Raw genomic sequence first — 24,529 nt, forward strand, 5'->3', positions numbered from 1 at the left:
CAACAAATTCCCAAACCATTAATGTTTCCAAAACAATGATGCATGAACATGCATCTTCTTAAAGAGGAATCTAATTAGTTAACTGGTGCATAAAGTCAAACTGTAAGCCGCTGTTTGCAGCATTGAAGAATGAGAAATATTTAATTGGTGGATATTCTTACAATCTGAAGTCAAAGATTTGTTATTCTGAAATGGCTTCACTGTCAGCGGTTTCCAACTGCAACAGACTTCACACTAACAAGATCTGACCGCAGATTCAGTGTACAGACTCAGAAAGGTGATGCAATATAGACTTACATGTTGACACCTCTGAGACACTCAAACCATGACATGTTGTACAAATGCAATCTTAATGCAGTGTGAGGCAAAGGGGCAAACAGAAACGTAGCTGTGGACTTCAACATTAAGACAGACGTTCATAGGCACAGTTAAATTAAGCCCTGTGATGAGTACAAAGCACACACTCATAGAACTGAAAGCCTAACAGGTTAAAAATTTCATCAGATATTTGTTTTTGAACTACATTTATGATAGGAGATAAATCAAAAAGTATGCAAATCACTTCAGCCACCTGGCAGGTAGGGAAATTTGCTGCAGGGAACAAACAAGTAATAAATAAATAAATTAAGATTATGCTACCAGGCTCAGAGAAGAAAGGTTACAAGGAAATGGACTCTTTTCCCTCCAGCAGAGGTCACAGCAGTCAATAGGAATTATTAGTATCATTCTTGTAACATGAGAACAAGCCAAGCTGCCAAATAGCTACACTGCAATAGTATTTCAAATGCTAGCTTTAGCAGTAATACAGGAGAAAATTTCTTTTAAGAAAAGGAAATTGAGCTCCTTCAAGAAACTAAGCTACTCAATTCATCTCTCATTATGTATTTTCCCTATTAGTCTCAAAAGATCTCTGACAGCCCTGCAACCTGATGCAGGGCTTTTCATTGTAGTGAAAATTCTACTGCTACATAAGTCACCAGCATTAAACAACAGCTTTCCAGAAATCGTAGCCCCTTTTTTTTTCCTTCTGGTCAATTGAAATTGTCTAATCATGGCAAATTCATTAACAGAGAAGTTACACATGCAGTGCAGAATGCCTGAAGGTTTAACATCTGCGAATAACTTTTCACGCTGATCAAATGCCTGAGCTCACAACCCCTGAAGACACTGCTGCTTCCTACTCTCATGTCTGCCCACAGAACATCCCACAAACAAAAATAAGGCACTTTTTTTTTTTTGCTTCTCCATATAACAAAGACTTACCCTGATGAATTATATCCTTATGATCAGTTTTGAATTTAAAAGAAATTGATCTTGGAAGGAAATGCTGTGCAAGTAAAATGCTAATTCGCTGTAAGGAGATACCTCAGTGCCTGTTTTTCTCCAATGACACCGTTATTCAAGCTATGAATCGTTATGATAAAATACAGAAGCCACCTGTTCCCAGACACCTCTTGCTCAAGTAGTTCATGTGTTTTTTGACCAACTGAAAACTAACCAAACAAAATCCACCAGGTAAATTGGATTATTCCAAACCTGGTTTCCTCATCTTGCTGGAGAAACTATTTCCACACCTGAAAGTGACACATGCTTTAAATGTCTACCTGCTTCACCTGGGAAACACTACAGAGCATAACTCCCAAATAAATAGGGGAGCCAAGTGGTTCCCCCAGGTATAAACTATTCCTTTCAAATCTACTGTTTCAACATATTTACTTGTAGCACAAAGGTTTTTCAGAAAGGAAATTTAGGATACACATTTTGGGAGGAAACGAGAAGCAACAGTACCCAGTCACTTGCATTGACAACAGTAGGTTGTAAAGCTGATCCTGGATGCCACGTGACAGAAGAAAAAGGACATCTGAAATGCTGAAATACTACTACTGCTCTGAAGGTTACAGAAAACTAATAGTTCCTTGGACTAGAATGATGAAAAGCATAAATTCTTCTATTTTTCCCACACATACACCTTGCAGTGACAGAGTTCCAACAGCTATCAACCATATCAAAATTTTATTTTACTTTTTTCTTTCTTTTCTCCTTTTTTTGCTTTTTACAGAGAGAAGGCCATTTGGTCTATCATTGTATCCGGACTTGCAGACTAGGACTTGTAGACTATAATACTTCTTTGTTCTAAGTATCCATGTGAGCAGCTAGTTCTTGCTTTCTATATATTGAATTTCTGGTGAGAAATTACTAATTAAGCGGACTATCTCATCTATCCTCACCACCAGAGGTACCATCACCACACAACTGCCTCAGATGCAAAGCAACACAGTTCTTTGTATCAAAGACCATCTTCCTCTATTTTTTTTTGTCCTCAAGACATTCAGTAATATATTTGTTCAGGTCACAGTCTGCACATTAGCCTCACCTCTGAATATCTCCCTGTCAGGCCACCAACTGGCACAGGCTTGTGAGCAAAGTGGGAATTAAATGGACAAGCCAGATGTCAGAGGGAGCAACTGCTTAGTGACAGCACCACTGTGGTAAAAAAGAGACATCTCACAGAAATCTTGTCCTTAATTTCAACAGCACATGGCCACAAGCCCCAGGTATGTAACATGATGCAGGGAATAAAATCTCTAGTTATTTTGAAAGATCAAGAGGTACAAAGCTATCCACAACGTGACAGTACACCTACCTTTTCCTGTTAACATTATCCGGGATTTCTTTTTCTTTTCCCCCTTTAAATCTGGATGCTTACAATTTCAGCAGCACAGGAAGCACATCCCAGTGTGCAGCGTCTTCCCCATAGTCTGTTCTCCCCTCAGTTACCAGATATCTCACCTCTACCTGCACACCCGGTTCTTCACATCCCTGGGGACCAGGGGTTAGTACTTCTCACCTGTCTTTCCCTCTACATACTCTGCAAGTCCCACTGATGGCAGCAGCTGCCAAATCCCTGTCAAACCGTGGCAAAGGGGTTGACATTTGGCTTTTCGCAGGGAGGTTCACTGCCCAAGCAGCTGTTCTTATCTTTGGGGAAAAAGGAGGTTACTGGATAGAAGTCATTTGCATCTCTGATTCTGATCTACCATCAGACAGATCACACTGGTCAGGAATAGAGCAGTTTCAAGAATGTCTCTGGAACTAAAGAAAAAGCCATACATTTAAAACAAAATCCTAAAATAAAAAAAGAAAAAAATAACTGTGCCATAAAAACATTTCACAAGATCTGAGTTAGCACTAAAGAACAGATTGCAGAGATGTTATATTCTTATGAAATCCAACATGATTCTGGAGGGCTTCTTTACTACGGTTGTTTTGGTATCTCTTTGAAACCAAAAACCAAATCAATTTAGACAAAGATATTACCCAATTACAGATGATGCTGATGACTCCAACTGTTTGGGAAATGTGAACACAGTTGAGTGTGAAATTATCCAGTTCCAGATAGAAAAGGAAATTTATTTATCTGCAGTAAAAGGGCCACAAAGATGCACTTCATTTACTGAAGAAGCAACTAACAATCGCAAGCAATGTTAAGAAGCATTAAAGGTTTATGTGAAAACAGAGGGAACCAAAGTCTTACTGAATGTGTTATCCAGCCAAGTTAAATGTACCACCACCCTCCACTATACCATTTCTCTTAGCAAATATCCATCTAAACCAACCACCACTCACTCACCTCAGGTGATGTTCCTTTCCAGAAGCCTGACATCCGGAGATGCCCTTTCTGCAACCCTACATCGACATCTGCAATTCCAACATCCACACACACTCACCAGGTCCCTTCCTTTTCATTCCCTCTGCTTATGCTTTTTAAACAGACAATGAATTTTCAACTCCTTACAGATTTTTTTTTTTAAATAACCCAAGTTTTTGATTCTGTTGAACACCCTCAGACACATCAGCAATATGGAGAAGGATGTTACAGACAAGACAGCCAGTCTCAGAAAAATAGATTTTTTTATTCCATTTTTTCCCTATTTCATTTCATATCCACACATTTCCACTGCAGTGTTTCCTCTCTCTTCTGAATCCAAGCAAACTCAGAGAGTGTAGGCAGCTTTTAGATATCCTAAATGCTTCTTACATATTTCACTTGAACGTTGCCCTCAGAGAGGCTGTGGGAGGTATTCAGAAAAGCAATTTTTGGTGTAGTGATGCTTGTCCCCTTTAACTTGATCTATTGCTGACACAGGAAAAAGAGACTGTCCCAAGGAGTAGGATGCAGAAGCCACTATCTGTCTTGGGCAGTGAACTCCCTTTTGGAAGAGCCATTTTCTCTCCCCTGACTGCAAGAAGTGCAAGGAATGGTCTCTGGAGGATTTTATATGCACTACCATGACTGAAGATCCTTCTTAGCTACCACTACAGATGACTCCTCACTTAAATTTCCAGCCATACTCTCCTACACCTCCGTACCTAAATTCATCACTCAGCTCTTGCTCTTTAAATAAAGCTTGTTAACAACTACGAAAGGTGCCACTAAATATATTTAGTTTACCTAAATGATACTTACTCATCAGTGCCACGTGCAAGTCTGGTATTACTGGATAGCTTGCTACTAACAGAAAGATAAGGAAGCTTTTCATGATGCAGTTAAGTTACAGAGGAGACAGGTAAATATAATTAAGATGAGTAGTTTGTGACAGAATCTGTCAGTGAGCATCTTAAATGGAGGCTCTTTGCTGAAGCTTGGCAGCTCTTGTAAGCAAGATATCCATGTTGCAAAGTATTACAATGTGCTTTTAAAATATATAATGCAGTTACTAGCCCATAAGAGAAGGAAAGTATGTCAAAATCTACTATCAAAGTCTCCTCTATCTATTCAGTCATTAGTACTCATTCCTATACTGCAGTTTCACTACAGAAATTACTCCAAAACAAGTCTAGGTTCACTGGGCATGTTGACAAGTCCTGAATATAAGTCCTTGGACAAACTGGATGAATTTCCACTGTATTCATTCCCTGTAGGAAAACACATTTTCAAGTTGGATTGGAGAGCTCTCTCTCAGAGTCATGTGTTAGTGCCAGAGAAAAGTACATTAAAGGGCTGTAAAGCTAAAAATAAAAGTCCTTTAGATAAGACAGATCTAATGAATTGCTGCAAGCATCATAAATGAGAAAGACCAGTCAGCCACTGATTTACATGACAGCACCACGAGGATTGATAGCATTAAGAACCAACAGCAGTAACACAGATTCCTGAAAAACAAGCATTGTTTAGAAGTTTCTTCATTTAGCCACATTATACATTTTGGAAAGGGTGACAAACCCCAATTATAAGCAGGTAGACCTGTATCACCCTATGCTGTGACACTGCCATTCTTGCACACCTCTCTCAACAAAACTCCTCTGCTACTCATGGTGTAAACATGAGATTTTATTGCTGAAAACAGCAGAAGGTGGAAGTTTACTGAACTCTGAGACAAAAAACATCTATTTTAATCTTTTTTCTGTAATATCCTAAGAAGTCTGGAAATCTTCTTTCTCTCAATCCTCGTCCAGTGACAACCTTCCCATGAGAGTTATACATCTGAGTAAAATCAGCTTAAACCATATCTTTTAGCAGTAAATTTCACTTTCCAACTCATGACAGCAATTTTTGTGCCTTTGCTTTCCAGAAAGCATACTTCCATTTAGCTTCTACATGTTATTTTTCCACATTTTTCAAGAGCACAATTTAAAAAAAAAAAAAAAAAAAAAAAAAAGGTTCATCCACTTTCTTCCTGCTGGAAGAACCAAGAAACAATTCACACAGAAGTTGCTTTTAGTTCTCCCTAAAGAAAAGGAAGACTCAAAGAACTATGTAGCTTGGAGTGAGCTTTTGGAAACTTCATACAGACTACCAATATACTATAAATGCCACTGACAGAATTAAGAGTTTAAACTAGAAAGGATATATAGGAAACTGCTGATCTTTAAGCAGCAAGGGGAACACCACAATCTGGTTGTTACTTCACTGCTCATGTTCAGCATAATGCTGTCCCTCTACTCCTACCATCCCTTTACATCATTACAATAAAAGAAACATAGTGCTTGACAGAGGTAAACCTCTGGAGAAAAGAGAGCCTGAATACAGGAAGCTGGCAAGAGAGATATTTAAATGGGCTTTGTGAAAGACCACACTTTGGCTGCCTTCATTAAACCAGCACACCACTTTATTCATTTATCTCACGAAACCTAGCAGATTAACTAACATAATACACTTTGCTCAGAAAACAAAACTTAAGATTAAGAGTAAATATTGCACTTTCCTCAAATCTGGTTTTGACCCCACACCAGTCACAGTATAGAGGGTCCTATCAATACCTTTGTTGCCGTTTTATAGCTATCTATTTCATGGTGAGGTATGGAGACAGATAAATATTTCACTGCTCCCAAACAGAAAATGGAAAAATTGTAAGAGTTACTCATGATATTCGACCTTTATTGCAACCACTAACTTTAGGAGTTGGATTTACCAAGGTTGAGGTTTTGTTCTGTTTTATAATGTCTGTAAATAGAAGAGGCTGCATTCCCCAAAGATCCTTGGCCTTGCATCAGTAGAATAGAAAAAAACTGGCAGATTCAGAATGCTGGGCTAATGACACACCTGGACCTGCCCCACAAGGGAGAACTACTCAATCCTAACCACGATGGTTTCTTCACTGGCAAGGCCCACTTAGTCAATGGGAAAAACCACAATTCGTGACTGAATTTTGCTTTCTCCTTTTCTTTGTACACACATGATGCAAGCAGACATGAGTCTCCTCTCTAAAGACTTCAGCTGAAGCTGTAAGTTACACACTCTCCATACAAAGACATAATTTCACTTGTGCAAGAACGGGTAAGGTTAGGGTTTTCTATAGCAAATGAAGTATGGCAGCACTGGTCAATCACAGGAGGAACAAGAGCATAAATGCTGGGATTTTATTCCTTGCCAAGGCTAGTTGGTTGTGTTTCCATAGGGCAAGCATGAACACCTGCAAGGATAGCAAATACCACACTGACAGGCTTTCTGTGTATGTGTAACTCAGCTGCCCAATGCCACGTAAGGAGCTCCAAACTTTAATACAGTTCTAATACAGAAGCAATGAGGTTTAGGAAGGATATTGCCATTGTTGTTCATAACAAATAAAATAATAATATTCAAGACCCTTGACTTCAGGTAGTATTTCTCCAGGCACTTACTGAAAGAAAATAATAGTACCAAGTTAAAAAATAAAAATAAAAAAATCACTGAGTGTTGCCCTGTAATTTTCTGCAATCATAAATTTTCCAGGAACAAATCATAGCTATTTATTACATTACCCCAAACCAACACTAGCCTGGGCCCACCACAGTCCCTGACATCAACAGCCCTGATCTCACCCCAATTAGCTGGGTGGCTGCCAGCCGGCAAGGCAGCACATTGCAGGAAAGGTCAAAGTTCAGTTTCTATATTTAAAGAAAGAATACATGCATACATATATACAATTGATGATCTACAATTGCTAACTTGTATTTACAAGCAAGGACTGTAAAGCCTGGGCAAGCACATGTAACAGACCAGAAATATAGCTTTTTTACAGTCACTGTGCAGACAACTGTATTTTTGATTAAAATGGCCAGCTACAGGAAAAAAAAAGTAAATACTTTCTGGGAACCCATATGGCTTACTCAGTACCACCCTACAACAAACAACTCCAAAAACAAAGCAAAAAAGATGAGGGAAGAATTCTTGTGTTTTCCAGACTCTTACTTGACTTTTTACAGAACTTCTTTCTCCAACAAACAAAAAATAATAAATTGTTTCTCATCTACTTCTCACATGCAGAAAGGCAGCTCCTCTTGTCTATGAGTGCAAAGCACAAGAAGAGAAAACGAAAACACTCTTCTGGAAACAAGAAAGCTCAATAAAGGAATTCAATGCTCAGATTTTAATTTCCCATTTAAGAAACTGCACATTATGGAAGACAACTTGCTTCTTCAAACCACAGATATGCTGCTCACCTGCACCCAAATTCTTGTCACATATTCTCATGCTCTGCACTTTGAAGATGTAATAGGCATGAGTCCAAACTGAAACTTGTTCAGACCTAAAAATTATTTGTCCTCTGAGGCACTTTGGTGCAGTCTCAGTTATGAGTAAGTTCTAAGAGAGACACTATCAAAATTGTTATTTGAATTAAAGTTCTCTTGGAAATTGCTGTGGAACTTTTTTTTTTGGCTCTCACATCCAGTAACATTTTAGAATATTTATTCTTAAAAAATAACTATAATAAACAGTAATAATTCATTCAAAATGTAAAAACAAATTAGCATAAACTGTGAAACCAAGTTGGAAATTTGTAAAATCAGCTTTAATCTTCCTATCCATTTTTTCAATGTTTCAAGCCATCTGACTAGTCAAACTCTTGTTTAGCTAGTTATGTTTTCTGCAAGTTTTTCCTCTCAGTTTTCATGTTTCAGTATAAAATACCTAAGAATAGATGCAAAATGCTTACAGAAAGAAGTCATAACCAGCATAAATATCACTACAGTTCCAAATTTTCAACCAAAAATTATGAAAAAAACGTAATGAAAAGGTGGGATCCTACCCACAAGCAAAGCTATGGATTAGCAAGCTTTGCTCCCACGTTTTGTCAAGAAGTTTTTTTCTCAGTGGCACTGCAGAAACGGGACCCCTGGAACATTCCAGCTGCTGACAGGCATTTTTTATTCTTTTCTAAAAAGACATTCATGTGCACGGATGGACAAGAACAGGACATGTCAGACTGTACACTCAAAAACAATCTAGTTAAAAATCTGGAGGCCTTTTTTTGCCATGTTTCACACTACAGCCTTATTTTCACATCGCAAAAGGATCCTGCCCGTCTCCAGAAGATAGAACAGCACACACACAAAAAAAAGCTTTATTTTTTCTCTCACTCTCACCCTTCTTTCAATCATCCCAATCTCAAAAAATCTTTTTGCTCATGCTTTCAAAATCACTCACCATTATTAATGGCCCAGAGCTAATCAAAGAGATGCCTCAGCAAATATCACTGTTCCCACTAATGGGAAAGTCCATCCTAGCTCATGCTTTGCAGAGTCTATCAAAAATTCACATTGCCATAAGCAAATAGTTTATAAAACACAAAAAATATAATTACACATCATCTGTTATGTCACAGGAACTGACCTTCAGCCCTACATCACTGTTGATGCAAAAGACCCCGTTTCCTTAAAATATCAGACAGCTGCTTTCTCATGTCTCTCAATGAAGCCTCCAGAGGCTTCTCGACTACATGTTTGTCAATACAGCTTTTAAAACTCTACACAATGCATCAGGTTTACAGAAGGAGAACTGTAATTGTTGGTGGTCACTGCCTAGCACAAGAGAAGCCTCCTGAAGCTTTAATACACCCAGCCCTTATCCCAGGTAAAGTTCATGCTCCTGAACTGGGGAGCTGGAACTCAACTGTGCCAAGTCTGGAAACATCAGCCAGCAGTGGGATAGGAATAAAGACCTCAGGCTGATGAATTTTCTTTCTTTTCTTCCCCTGTTAAATAAACTCTATTCCAGTTTCTAAAATTACTGTGCTCAATCTTTATAAAGAAATGTTCTGCATTGTAGATTTGTTATGGTTCAGCACTTTGGCTAAGAGCAGAAATGAAATACAAGCACAGAGATGTAAACAACTGCACTTTAGCTCTGCCAGACAGTTATGAGGTATAGCTCATCAATATGAAAAAAACAACCCACTTGGCTCCAGAGAAGACTTCACAGATTAAGTATTTAAAACTTAAGAGGGACAAAAATAACTCCCAGATCCAACAACAACAACATATATCTGTGTTTGAACAGATATATGAACATAAATACAAAATAAATATAAAAAGTAATCCCATGATACTAATTCGTCTTCAAGGAAGCTGATTTTTGCCACCAAGAACCCATATGGAAAATTAGAACTTTTTTTGTTCATCTGAAGCAGAAATCCATCAGAAGATAGACAAAACACAACCTACAAACAATACACAATTTTCAATCACAAATGGGAATGGGCTTCATCTGGTAATGCCACCAGCCTTTCAAGAGGAACCTTTCTTTCAGTTCATTATCTTCTTTCTTATTTAGCATTTGCTATCTCTGTCATCTCTCAGTTCTAATATATTAAGAAGTTCCCCAACTCCTCTTCCTTGAATTCATTATCCTCATCATCTGCAATTTTACCTCACCCGAAGTCCTTGGAAAGAGGAGTAGAGCAGAACAGCTGTTGTTGTTTCTACATCAAAGCCAACATCATGGCTTTAGTTCATCCTGGGAAGGAGGCAATAAGCACCAATCTCATCATATATATATATGGTGAGTGCCCAGATGAAAGAAAAGCTTATGATGAAGGCAATTCAGAAATCAGTGGAAAATCCATAACCTTGTACTAATAGTTTTGCAGACTTGTTCAAATAATTGGTTTAAATAAATTTTCGGGGGGGGGGGGGAATCCTTGAAGCTTTCACAAATTTAACCTTGCAGAACAGTGATTTCTTTGGTATAATAGCTACCTATTTAGAACAGGAATGGCTTCAAGACTAAGAAAAAACAGTTTCCACTTCATCATTTTCATATATTGCCTATTACTGTTTTCTAGCACCACAGTAAAGGGATTTGCAGTCCAAAACAGTGATATATGTACTTTACAAGCCCCCAGAGAGTATCAATAATGATATACACACTGGTATGGTGCCACTTTAATTCAAAATAGAATTATGTTCAACATTTGTTTTCTGAGCACAGCATCCACTCAGTATTAATTTCATAGTTACCAAGATAGAGGAACAAAAAAAAAACCCACCACTATGTCCTTCTCTAGACTACAAATATTTTTTATTTGTTTACTTTTTACAATTATTAAATTAGGAGCAAGGTAACAATTTCCACCTACTACTATCAAACTATGAAACCATAGAAAGAGACTCCACCAGGAAACAACACATGAAAATGCTCTGAAAAAAACCTGATAACTAAGATACATAAAATTTTCACTCCTTAGCCTCATATTATACATTTAAAATATAGCTAATCTAGAGCACACTATATACAAAATACTTTGCAATATCTGAATTATCCTCACCCCACAACAATTTAGTGCAGTTTTGTTTGGCAAACCACTTTCACATCAACTAAGTGCTTCCTCACATAACTTCTGTATTGCCTATACCTTTATGAAATTTAAATACTATCTCTAAATGGTACCAAGTCACTGAAGTCTGAGATGCTCTAGTGACTACATATAACTTAATATTACAGTTCAGATCACTGCAAACCCAAAGGATTCAAGGAGGTGACACGAGATTATTTTACTGACATTACACTGTGGCTGGATCCTCTCGGCACTCCACCCTAGTGGAAGTGCCAGCTACTCCCATGACTTATACTGATGTCCCCATTGACCCAGCTAGAAGAGGGTTCTCTGTTTCTGGCCAGCTCACTCATTGGTTTTTGAGGCAGAAGGGCTACATACCATTGCAGTTCCACAGTCCTGTAGAGTCAGAGATTGCACAGTGCTCTCATGTGATTCACGGCCTCCAAGACCACTTGTTTACCACTAGTGAGGCAATCTAACTATAACAGTTACTTGAAGAAGTTTTTATGTTTAATTAACAGCAAAAAATGCACTAAAAAGTTCTCTTGGAAATCCTTCTAAAATGACAGATGTGTATTAATTATCATGTTCTAAGATTATATTAATTCTATTGATTCACAGTATCATATTATAGAATCATAGAACAATAAACCCAGCACCCAGTGCCAAGTCCACCACTAAGCAATGTTCTTAAATTCCATATCTACAGGTCCTTGAAATATCTCCAGGGACGATGACTCCAGCATAGGCATTCTTCACTACATAGTTTCACTGAAACTGAGAAATCAAATTTGTCCAAGATATGGCACCATAACTAGCCACAAGTTTTTCATGAAATGCTGTTTCTCTTGCAACTAACATACCTTTCTCTTTTTCTCTTTTTTCTTTTATTAAGTATTTGCTACCACGTGCTAAAATTATTTTTCATTTAGTACTGTATATAGCATCTCTTTTTTGTTTCTGAAACAATACAGCCAACTCCTGAAATTCAGTAACAGTCTTCTCAACTAATCCAGAACTGGAGAATCTTACAGACCGCAGTTAAGGTGGTCAACAAGCCTAACAATTTATTCATATCTCATTTAGAAATTAAATATTTCTTTACAAAGAGATTTTTAAAACTATATGCATAAACACACACAAGAAAAGCAATGATTTATTTATGACCTTCCAATTAACTTTATGCTTTTTTCTCCAAGCCCAGAGCTAATCCTTAATATGGAAGTGACATTTACATCTTCTGCATCTTAAATGTTGAGTGGGAAAAAGTCTAACAAAAAACTGTCAAAAAACATGACTGCAAAAGGATTTTCAAAGACCAAGAAAAATTTGATGCAAGACAACCTAATCTGCAGCAATGACATTATTGTCCTGTTGCTACTTTCTGCAATGAATATATCCTCATCATCCCTTTGATATTCACAAAGCATGAACTTCAATGGCAAACAACTTTTTAGTTTCTTAGAAAAATACTGAGTTATAATTACCTTTTAATTTCATTCACAGCATTTTCCAACAGCTGTAGAATCCCCTACCTCAGACATGAAGCTACCTCTCTTTCCCTAAAAAAATCCTCAAGAGAGACTGTTTCTATGAAAACAGTTGTGTGAAAATGTAGCTCATGGCCACCTCCAAGCTGACTGACCAGTCACCAGGAAGGGCTGAGCTCAGTCCTTCCCAGAGCATGAGCAGAACTTTGAGCCTTTCCCCTCTATGCAGCTCTCAGACGTGTGAAAATGACCAAAACCTTCTTGAATGGCTACAGCTTGAACTGAAAAAACAGCTTCATATACAAAATCTATTAAATCTACTGATACTCAATTTGGAATATCTTCCTTCTTGAAGTAAATTTTAACAAGGAAAAACGTGAACATTAGGAACATCATGTAAGTTACCATTTACTATTATTTTCCAGAGATATTTGTATTCTCCCTGAACTAGAGCTTCTGAAAACCTCTGAATTGCTAGCTATCCTTAACATTTCAATAAAAGTTTTTTTCCCCCATCTGCAAAATGAGTAAGCAACTGACTAAATCTAGCATAACAGTACTTTTTAGCTTAAAGTCTGTGTCATGGTTTGAGAGCCCCAAAATCCAATTCCTGAGTCCAAGCCCCCCTCCCACATCTCAGCTCAGTGTAAAATGGGTTTTTCCAGACACCACACAAGACTCAAAATGGGGAGAAGGGATTATATATTACAATGACTGTACAAAATAAATATTACAATACATTACACACACAATCTTAACTATCTCTACCATGATAAAGCAGTATTTACAATGGATCGAATCTCTTCTCTCTCCAAATAAAAGTCCAGGAGGGAAGAAAGAAGAGATCCTTTCCACTCTCAGAGCAGCAGTGTCTCTAGGGCAGCAGGTTCTCCTCTTTCATGCAGCAGTTGTAGCTGGATCTCTGCCAGTACACACGAGGGGGTATCCAAGCCCTCTCGGCCATTCGACTCCAAGCGAGGGTCTTCTCTTCCGTGGGCTGTGTTCACCAGGACAAAGGTCACTTCACCACGTCATACCACGAAGCACAGGGGTCTTTGTGATGGTCCCTGTCTTCAGGGGATTCAAGCCTCCTTTGCAGAGCTCCCATGCTCTGTCTCAAAGCAGCGGGGGGGTGAAGCCCTCCTCCGCATTCCTTTGGCTGTCCCGGTTCAGCTCCGGGAAGCCCCGAGCTTTTCAGCTCCTTTCTGCAGTGCTGCAGCACTCCAAGACTCTCCTCAAGTAAGAGTCCATCATCCTCCTCTCTCTAGGAGGTCTCAGAGGGGTTTGGGCAGTTTTGGTTTCAGTTCTTACCCAAACTCTCTCTCTCTGTAGAGCTTAGTTCTACTCTCTCTGCTGCTGGCTCTCTTTCTCTTCAGACAACTCTGAGTCTCTCTTCCTTGGCTGCAATGCCTGTTTGCTGCTCCTTATCTTCTGCTGGCTCTCTGCCACTGTTTCTCTGGTCAGTGCTGGTCTGCCGCTGCTTTCAGTATCTCTTGCTGCTGCTCACAGCGGAGAAACATCCCCCAGCTCTTAGCTACAAATACTTAGTCCAGCTTAACACTGTTCCAAGTTCCCTGCAGCCCCCAGCTGGGGGCTGGGGGGGGCCCCAGCCCCCAACGGGGCTCCAGGCCCCTTTCTCGTGACTTTACAACTTGGCTACTCCCCAACTACAACTACAACTACAACAACAACTCTTCCGGTCTGGGTTATATGTTTATATTTCGCAGAAGCGCTGATTGGTTCAACCTCAAGGTAACCACCCCCTGGGGGTTTATCATTTTATAACTTCAGGGGAAAAACTGTTTTTCCCCCCACCACAGTCTGCCTTTGCCTTCAGAATGCATCCATCAGAAGCACACATGGTACTTGCATTTACAATGTAAATGTATAAACACCAACAACACTTTCACTCGCTGTGAAAGCAGAGTACTACTGATACCTCAGAGCTTTTTGGATTTTTTAACTTTTGTAGATTTTAAAAGTAGTTGTGTAGTAAATGTAGATTTTAATGTAGCTGCATTATATCCCTTACCTTTTCGAATACTAGTTTACACATACCCAACCCTATCACCCCATTTCATATCAATCCCTCTAAATTTCATTAGCGTGTTTAGTTTTTTTTTCAAGGTAGAATTGTAGAATTGTCCACAAATGGACAATTTCACGGGCATAAGTACGAAGTTACACTTTCCCAAAGATAATTATAAATCCTTTTCCAAAACAATGTTAACTCTGATTTTCCTTCCACCTCTTCTAATGTACCAGTTTACATTTTCTCTGGGACAGGTCAGACATATCCTCCAATAAATGGATAATTCTTCTATTGCCATCCTGAAACAATGCAGGGATAACCACACAGCCCCTTTGACATTTCTCTATCATCAAGTGAAAGGTCGCACTCATTCACAAGTGGGATGTAGTTTATAATATACCTGGAGGTACTCTATATGTTCTCCAAGAAAACTGAATACTGTAAATATTGATTGAGAACTCACCGACAGCTTTTCTAGAATAAAAATGTTTAAAATGTTCAGCAGTCAAAAAACGGATGTGCAGAGCTGCTGACTGACTGGTTTGTTTTGTATTCTTTCCGAATTTGAACCCTCTGAGCTTATCAGCAGAATCAGCTATGTAACGCTATTGAAAGCATCCTGTTTACATGCAGAAAAATGGGCTGTCATCACCTTAATCTTTCTTTGAAGTACTCAGAAAAAAGGATTTAACTCTAACTTACTGCCTAGAGTGGTTATGGACTCACCATCCCTGGGGGTGTACAAGATCGGGCAGAATGGAACGTTTCGTGCCTACTAAAGGGGTGTTGGAACTAGATGATCTTTAAGACCCATTCCAACCCAAACCATTCTATAAAATTTGATGTTAAATTTAGTTGCAAAATACTATTCTAAGATTAATTCAAATTTTAAACTCCATTCGCTATTTGGATTCTGGAGAAGAAGCTAAGGCAGTTTTGCAAGCGAAAAGGAAACATTTGCCTATGCAAAGCCAAAGCCACCCATTTTAAAAAAGGAGCAGGACTTCAGTGGTGACATGACAAACAACGTATCACTTAGAATTAAATGAAAACATTAATCATCAGATTCCAGAAAAGCAAGAAGCCCTCTTCTGGTACTGAAAGTTAATTAATGTTTAAGATATCGCTTGGATTCCACTTCCAGTTTTCAAAGAAGATTACAAAATGAGTTGATTTAAAAATAAAATAATTAAAAGAGAAAAAATATTCCAGCACACATCTCCCAAACACTGACGTGAACTTAACAGCATAAAATTGAGTAAAATCAAAACCTGCCGTGTATATGGGATAGGAAGAGGGCTATTGTAGTGGTTCACCCTGGTTGGATGCCAGACACCCACCAAAGCTGCTCTATCATCCTCTTCTCAGATGGACAGGGGAGACAAAATATAACAAAAGTTCATGAATTGAGATATGTTCTGGGAGAAATCACTCACCGAATACTGTCATGGACAAAGTAGACTCAAATTGGAGATATTAACTGAATTTATTACTAACAATATCAAAGCAGGATAATGAGAAGTAAAATAAATCTTAAAAATAACTCCTTCCCCCCACCCCTCTCTCCTTCACAGGCTCTACCTCCTACCCCACCAGTGGCTCAGAGAGACAGGGAATGGGGGTTACCGGTTAGTTCATCACACGTTCCTGCCACTGCTCAGGGAGAAGAGTCCCGCCCACAGAAGACAGCCCTTCACAAACTTCTCCAACAGGACTCCATCCCACGGCGTGCAGTCCTTCAGGCACAGGCTGCTCCAGTGTGGGTCCCTCACAGGGTCACAAGTCCTACCAGGAAAACTTGCTCCAGCAGAGGTTTTCCAAATGTTCACAGCCTCTTTTCAGCCAACCACCTGCTCCAGTGGGGGAGCTCCTCCATGGGCTGCAGGTGGATCTCTGCACCCCTGTGGTCCTCCATGGGCTGCAGGGGCACAGCTGCCTCACTATGGTCTGCACCACAGGCTGCAGGGGAATCTCTGCTCCAGCACCTGGAGCACTCCTCCACCTCCTTCTCCTCTGACCTTAGTGTCTGCAGAGTTGTTTCTCTTGCATATTCTCACTCCTCTCTTCTCTGGCTGCAATTACATCCGTGCAATAACTTTTTTCTTTCTTAAATTTCTTATCACAGAGGTGTTATTTTCATTCCTGATTGGCTCTGTCTTGGCCAGAAGCATGTCTGTCCTGGAGCTGGCTGGCATTGGCTCTGACTGACATGGGGGAAGCTTCTGGCAGCTTTTCACAGAAGCTCCCCTGCTACCAAGACCTGGCTACGCAAACCCAATACAGCTGTCCAGATCAGGAAAGGTTAGTGTCTTTCAGCCTTTTAATCAGTATTGAAAGTGGTGCAAATCTCAACTTGCCTCACTTTTTTTCTCCCCTCTAAACACTGGCACATAACAGAGTCGCCTGTTGTTCCCCACTGTACCAAGCAACAAGTACAGTCAAATCCAGAGCGTCTCACAACTATGGGGGCAACAAGGCAATCCCTTGGACCATAATAATTCTGCAGGCTTCATGCCATATCTTTTTCCATAGCAGCCTCTTTCACTCAAAACTGAACATCACATCTAGAGTTTCCAGTATTAGCTGCTGCAACAGAGGTGGTGTGGGCCAGGACTCAAAAAATCTTTGTGGAACTGAATAAGCCAAGTGCTGCTCACATAATACTTTTATGCAAACATACAGTCAAACCAAGCCTTCTGCAAACCTATTTAACAGACACTGGGGAAACTCACAGAAAGCATTCACCTAGCTCTGGAGCATATTTTATAGTCTTAGGATTCCAGACTTACTCTGATTTCTAGTGTCGCTGCAGAGCCCAGTGCAGTATACACACATACAGCCCAGTGCAAGACTGTTTTCCCTAATAAAAATAAACAAAACAAAATAAACAAACGAAACCAAAAACCACAAAAGAAAACCACATTCCAGTACTGAAATGCTATATAGGCTTCATAAGCTTATTGATCAGTGCTTTGTTAACTACCAGCAATGACAGCAGGACCACCTGGTTTCTGCCATTCACCTAATACCACTGATGCAATCAAACTGTCCCAGGCAGCATGAACAGAGCATGTCACCTCTTACAGCTTCTCTACAGTAAATCATCCAAACTGAGCATGGGAGTTCATTTTATTCCTCTAGGAACCTCTAATCCAGAATGTTCGTGGAAGAATATCTAAGTCACTCAAAGACAGTGCCACTAACGCAACCACTATAGATACATTTTGCATAGAAAATTCAATACCTGCTCTAGACACCTATAGCAGATATTTATATACATAAATGACATACATACACACATATTTTTAAAGTAAAACACTGCTATTTTGAACTTTTCTGAGAACAACAGTTCCCTTGAGCAAATATTGCGGACTACTTTCACTACTTAAGACTTCACATGCAGGAACACAAACTTTCATTGCAGCATTATCATACAAGACCTTTTATCCTATCTCTGGGAAAGACAGGGAAAAATATATGAATTAAATAATAAAAATAATAAATCAGCATAAAGTCCTGGAAAAGGTGCCTTCAAAATAAAAAATAACAACAACAAAACCTAACAAAAAACAGAGAGCATGGGCAAGCAAAGAAAGAGAAAAAAAACACACTTCAGATGCATTTGTAACATAAGACTTCCCTTAATGTTTCAGACACCATTAAAGAGATGCCTTGATGAAATAGTGAAGGAATTTATTTCTGATATTTAGATATAGATATAGATAGATGATGATCATGTGTGTATCTATGACAAGGTAGGAGAGTTATAACAGGTGAAAAATAACATAAAAATTCCTTGGTTCTTATAAATCTCTTCACTGTGAGAGTAATACAAAATCAGATCTAGTGCACACATATAGCCTTACCTTTTCTTTCTATAATTAACTACTGATGCTTTTAAAATATGCCTAAGGCACTGCAAGATGACTCTGCTTCACCCAAAAGAGTAACTGTGACTCTCCCCCACGCAGCCCCTCAGCACACTAAGAAGAAAACTAACAAGTTAGGGTTCAGAGAGCTCTATGTTATTTTTGAAACATCAAACAAAAATAATAGAAACACAACATTCAAAGTGAAGTCTCATTATTTTTAATAAATTTTCTGGTTAGTAAATGCCGGATCTAGCCATCTACTATGGCTCTAAGCAAAGTCAGAGTTGCAGTGCTGTCAGAGAGAGAAAGGGAAAGAACATATAGAAAGCACATCCTACTCTCCTTTATCTCCCAGCAAAATACAATCTAACTATCCTCAGATATAAAAACAACTAAGTCACCTATGAAGATCCAGACTTCATTGTTAAAACTGCATTAGTTTAATAGAATTCTGACCTGTTCTATGTGGCCATCCAAAATCTTGCCAATGATCCTTTCAACACAACCTTCAATAAACACGGTCAGCAAATAAATATCCAATAAACAGTAGTTTAAACAGCAGTCAGCTTAACCTTTCCCCTGTCTTTAAAAAATGCCAGACTGTTCAGTGTTTGCTCAAGACTCTTCTTTTACCAACAGTCAATTTGAATGAGCCGGTGCAAGTGCACTGTTCATCCCCTCCTGAGAGGACGATGCATTTATGTGAAACATGAGGAGAATGCCTAATGCTGAAACATACTCTCTGCATCCTCAATGAGATTTTATTACAGGGCTCTCTTTCTTCTCCCTGGTGTGTGTCAGCACGCCTGCAACCATTCTACTTCTTTTATGGCCAGACACTATCTGTACACTTGTATTTACGTTTGGTATACACACACTCACTATCTATCACACGTGCTTTATGACCCCATTGGGGCTACTCAAAAAATAATCAAACTTGCTACTCCAAGTGATAGTATGCAATACTGACATGAAAAATATTCTGCTAATATTCCATACAGCTAACTGTCTGGCTATTAACAACCAGATTTAAGAACCATTTTGGCTTCCAAAAGCATTAAGGGCTTGAATTTTCAAATATATCCTAAAGGTAAGTCTATTTTATAAACTAGCTCTGTGATCCTCAGAGAAAACTTTGGCAGTTCAATTAAAGTACAAACAAGTTTTTAATTAAAAATTGTTATTATGTCTATTGTATCAGAGCTCCATATGATAAAAATTCACAATTTCTGAATTTGTCAACAAAACATAACAGGTTAAAATCTCTATTAAAAAACCCACAAACGAACAAGGAAAGAAAACAAAACAAAAGAAATCAAAAACTACAACACCATAACCAACTTGCTAGAGCCTGCAACTCTTTAAAGAACATGACTAATGCAACTGTAATTTTTTGTTAAAGAAATATGACTTATTAAAAAACAGCGTTTACCAAGATCTTTGAGTATCTTGGGCTGTGACAACTAGATTTAACCAGCTTTGATAAATAATAAAAGAGCCTGGCAAACACTCAGTTTTTCTAGTCCTCCACCTACATCGTTCTACAGTTCCTATCAATACATTATTTATATTTCAGGAGCATTCTCCATGAGGTAATCGCCTTCTACAACAGTAGGAAAGAAGTCTCTGTTGCAAAGACCCTTCATTTCAAGAGAGCAAGGAAGTAAAAAGTTATTTTAAAAATTCAGTTTCCTAGTCACAATAAAAATGCATGTTACAAGTAATAGGACAGAGAAGCTGCCATTTTAAGTGAAAATCTCTTCAAAATATTGAGTTAGAGAAAAATGCTATCTATGGCAATACCTTTCACTATTGTCAATGATAAAATAATAGAAGTTCAATAAAATGAAGCCTTAAAAACATAAATTATCTTGATGGTTTCTGTATCTTCCTTGCTTTTCCCATTTATTTGTTTCTCTTTATTGTTTTCACTATATTGTAAATATGCCCTCCACTTAACACTGTATTTCTCATTCTGTCACTATGTCCTTACTAAAACACTGTCTCTTTAACACCACTTATGCTGCAGGACTGATCTCAGGAATTTTCAGGGGTGTCTGACTATTTGCTTAGAGGCAGGGAGGAGAGGGGGATATATCACATATCTCCACTCACTGTCCTGGATTGATCATCCCCATCATTCAGCCCTACAGAGCAGGGTTTCCCCCTAACATAACCCCACAAAACAGAGCAGGAGTTTCAGAAAGTTCTTGCGCTGCTGGAAACTAGATTTTCTTAATAGTTGCAATACAACAGGGCATGTTGTGCTATCCTGAAAGTCATCAGGGGCTTTATAGGCTGATACGCCCAACTGACAGTATCCCCCGTGTGACAAAATGATTTTGTTTAAATTCAAGTTTCTCAAGCAAGACTTGGTAATTTTAAAAGACTAGGAAGATACACAACTCCAACCAAATCTGTTATTGCAAGCATTCAGCAGTGGAGTAAGATGATAAAAAGAAATATTATGGAATTTTTTTCAGAGTCTTCCTATTCTATCTACTGTTGTTGATGCCATGCCATTGTCTATTTTTTTCCTTTTAGTGGAGACAAGGAGATGACATCATGTAAAGATGTCAATCTACCTTTTTTGGAATAAAGACAAGGAAGAACGTCTTATCTTTCTGTTTAGTGCTCAATGCAATGTGCAGAGGAAGACAAGAACACAGCAACTGTATTACAGAAAAACTGTTAACTTGAGAACATAATTTTGGAAACTTAAGCTATGGTAAAGTAATACTCTCCAGAGAATTATATTCACTGTAAGTTACAGACATAAATATTATATTTTCAAATTGAGAGACAGAGTAATAATCTATCAGCTATTCTTGCATGAAACAAGATTTAATTTTTCTGTATCCTGGCTTCATCCTGAGTTTTTAAGCAATGAATGCTGATGTTGGCAAAGGCTCGTATTAGTTTAATTAGTTGCACCTAAGATAGTCACATGCATAAGTGTTTGCTGAACCAGTCCTCCAGCAGTTTCATTTGGTATCTTTTTTTCTCCCCTGTTTTGTTGATTGCAGTTGATATTTGCAATGAAGAATTAAAATATTTTTCTTCTGCACAGGCAGAATTGCTGATTCCATGTGCACTGTACCTTCATACTCTTTTAAGGATATGCCCACATGTGGGGAAGCAGAACATCGAGGGCTTTCTAGGTTGCAGAGAAACTTTCCAATTTTTGCTTATTCAACATTTAATCTCCTATTAATGATTTTCAGTACCAGCCAGTTCCATATTTGTTCCTATTCAAAACAGACTGCAGCCAGGTAATTATTGCTTCTTCAAATATGTGGGAGTTGTGTTTTTTCTGTTAACAAAGTTTGGGTGAAAGTTTAAGGTATCCATTTATCAAACACCGTCTCTCTCCAAATCAACAGGAGAAAGAAAAACAAAAACAAACAAACACACACCCCAAACACCAACAAAATAAGAAAAACAATGAAAATAAATAAACAAACAAAAACATAACAGGCAATAAAAATATTCCCTTCTTCTCTACCTGAAATAGAAGGCAAGTAGACTGAAGAACATATATTCCACCTGATGGCAGTTAGATATGCTGAAGACTGCAATACAACTTAATTAACATTACAGATATGAGATAATGGGTAAGAGGGACAAATCTAAGAGCTGAAATGTCAACTCTCTGGTAGTTCAATATTTGATTTGTTCATTTTTATTCTTAGCTAAGAGCTGACCCTCTTTCTAGCTGAGTAATTCTAGGAAAAGTACTTTGTGTTTTGTATTCAGAACAAGACTTTTTCTATTTTGCCTACTCTTTTTGACCGGTTTACCTTTAGTCACAACCAACAGAGAGGTGCAATAAGGAGGCAATATTCAGAGATAGAGACTGCAAGCACCACCCATGTGCACAATCCAGGAGTTATTCTCATATGCCAAGCTCCATTTACCCCACTTGAACCAACTGAGTTAAAACTTTAAGTCCTCTTTTTTGCTATTAACTCTCAAATGAAAGTATAACAGGGATTAAACCACTTCAGGACTCTCATTCTCTGGCACACAGCTGTGCTTGCTCTCTGCAGAAAGCCCCAGCCATGTCCCAGTTTCATTCCAGGTCACATAACAACCCATGCACCAACAGTTAAGTGAATAATATTGTATTTCCCTATTTTTACCAACCAGTGATTCCACACCACACAACAGTAGCTGCATGCTTGTCTGCAGAAACTCAAAAGATGATGCTGACTGCCTAGAGTTGCCCCCCAGTGAACAAGAAAATAAACTCAACTTCAAGAATAAATGTAGTGATGGTTCATAAGAAACCTTGACAACGGATATAGCTAGCAACAGGGAGGGGGAGAAAAAAACAACTAATTCTCATGTTGCAGAGGAATACTCCAAAATATCAATTGTATGCAGAGATTTTTAATTAGAAGATCACCAAATCAGTGCTTAACTGAGTGTGTGCTCTACCATATACAAACAGAAGACCGACACAAAGACTTTTCTGAGGAGATGATCTTAGAAGACACTTCTTCAAAAGGCAAAACAAAGTACAACTCAAAATAGCAGAGAAAACTAAGCTCACAACTTTATTAGCCTAAATTAATCTGATTAATTCTAATACAACCAATAAAGGTTCTTTATCTAGGGATATACATCTACTTAAGTCTGATTTAGCATAAGGTGATTGTTTGAAAACATGAAGACACTGGGTGACAGCACAAACCAAAGCAAAAGGAAGAATTGCACAGCGACATTTGCAGCTCTGTTTGTGATTTTAAGAACCAGAAATTAAAAAAAAATAACTTAGTCTCTAAAATCCTACTGAATTTCAACAGCACTGAGATATCTTACTCTCTTAAACACCAGAGATTTTAACTTTCAAGTGCTTTTTCCTAACAATAAATAGGACTAGTCAGAAAGTCGTTCTACCACTGAATACCTATCCAAATGACACATCTTTGGAAGCACTGTCATTCCTCAAGAAAATAATGCATTCACTCTCTTTCTTCACTTTACCCAAGGTAAGAGTCCAATAGAGGTGAGAAGTTGGGTGTAAGTAGTTACAAATCAACTGAAAAGCAAGAGGTATGACAGACTTGTTTCCTATATTCCTAATTCATAAAGATGCCAGCAGTGCAGCTACAATAACTCACGTAAGTTAGGATTTTCCAGTTTACTGTTGAGTATTCAGAAACTTGGCTCTTCTCCCTCCAGCCAGTTGATGGGGGTTTTTTTTATTGTTTTTTGTTTTTTTTTAAAAAAAAACTTTTTTTTTAATTGCATACATAGTTTACATAGCAAAATGTAACCTTTCTTTATTTCTAACTCAAGTTTTTCTGGTGTTCCGTCTCTCTGGAAAAAAGCCTAACAATGTCAGGCTTTGGAGCCTGAAATAACAAAATAACAGAAAGTCCCACTTGGGAGGGGTTGGGAGGGGTGAGGACACTGAAAGGGATTTATGCACAAAGACTTTTTAACATCCATCTTGTATTTAATGTTAGAAGTTCATTACCACCCTAGACTAGTAGCTTACCTGTACATCAGTAGTAATACAGAATGGAAGACAGGATTTCCAAGCTCATCATCCTTATCTTGCCAGACCACTATATCCTAGCTATCTTTGAAAAGGAAGGGCCAGTAAATAAGACAGAACTAAGCCTGTGGCTTACATAAAACACTCCAAGTGAATCCATCTGCCAATATACATACTGGAAATCTAATCAATAGTAGGTTTTGCATGTTTGCACAGCTGTTATAGACAGATGCTGTTATCACTGTTATTTTATCCATACTTTTTAATAAAGTGGATGACTCTTAAATCGTTGCCTTCCTCTTCCAATCTGGTTCGTTGATTTTCACTTATTTGCATTTCTCTTCACCTTTAATCTCCTTCTTTATTTAACAGCTTTCTCCATCACTTCCACTAGCCTTTCCAATCTCTCCTTTTGCCATGTGATTTCTTCTTTTCCATCTTTGTGGTTTCCTTACACTTCACTCTCTGCCAACTTGACTTTTTTCTCTTTCCCTTTCCCTGCTATTCATAAGAATCAGATTCATAGAATAGCTCAAGTTGGAAGGGACCCATAATGATCAAGTCCAACTCCCTGCTCCTTGCAGGACTAC

General features: G+C 38.4%; 1 protein-coding gene across 3 annotated transcripts in view; it reads right to left on the bottom strand.

The window, feature by feature from the left end:
* Positions 1-24,529, bottom strand: part of FRMPD4 (FERM and PDZ domain containing 4) — a 299,234-nt gene that overhangs the window by 169,817 nt on the left and 104,888 nt on the right. Inside the window, exon 1 of one of the 3 annotated variants that reach the window (XM_027639254.1) lies at positions 18,890-18,924. The exons of the other annotated variants lie outside the window; for them this stretch is intronic. The gene's annotated coding sequence lies outside the window, so the exon portion shown is untranslated. Of the gene's footprint in view, positions 1-18,889; positions 18,925-24,529 lie in introns of those variants that run through there. 3 annotated transcript variants of the gene reach the window in all.

Source organism: Corapipo altera, unplaced genomic scaffold (assembly GCF_003945725.1).
Source record: "Corapipo altera isolate COAL_440 unplaced genomic scaffold, ASM394572v1 0, whole genome shotgun sequence".
In the NCBI taxonomy this organism is placed as follows: domain Eukaryota; kingdom Metazoa; phylum Chordata; class Aves; order Passeriformes; family Pipridae; genus Corapipo; species Corapipo altera.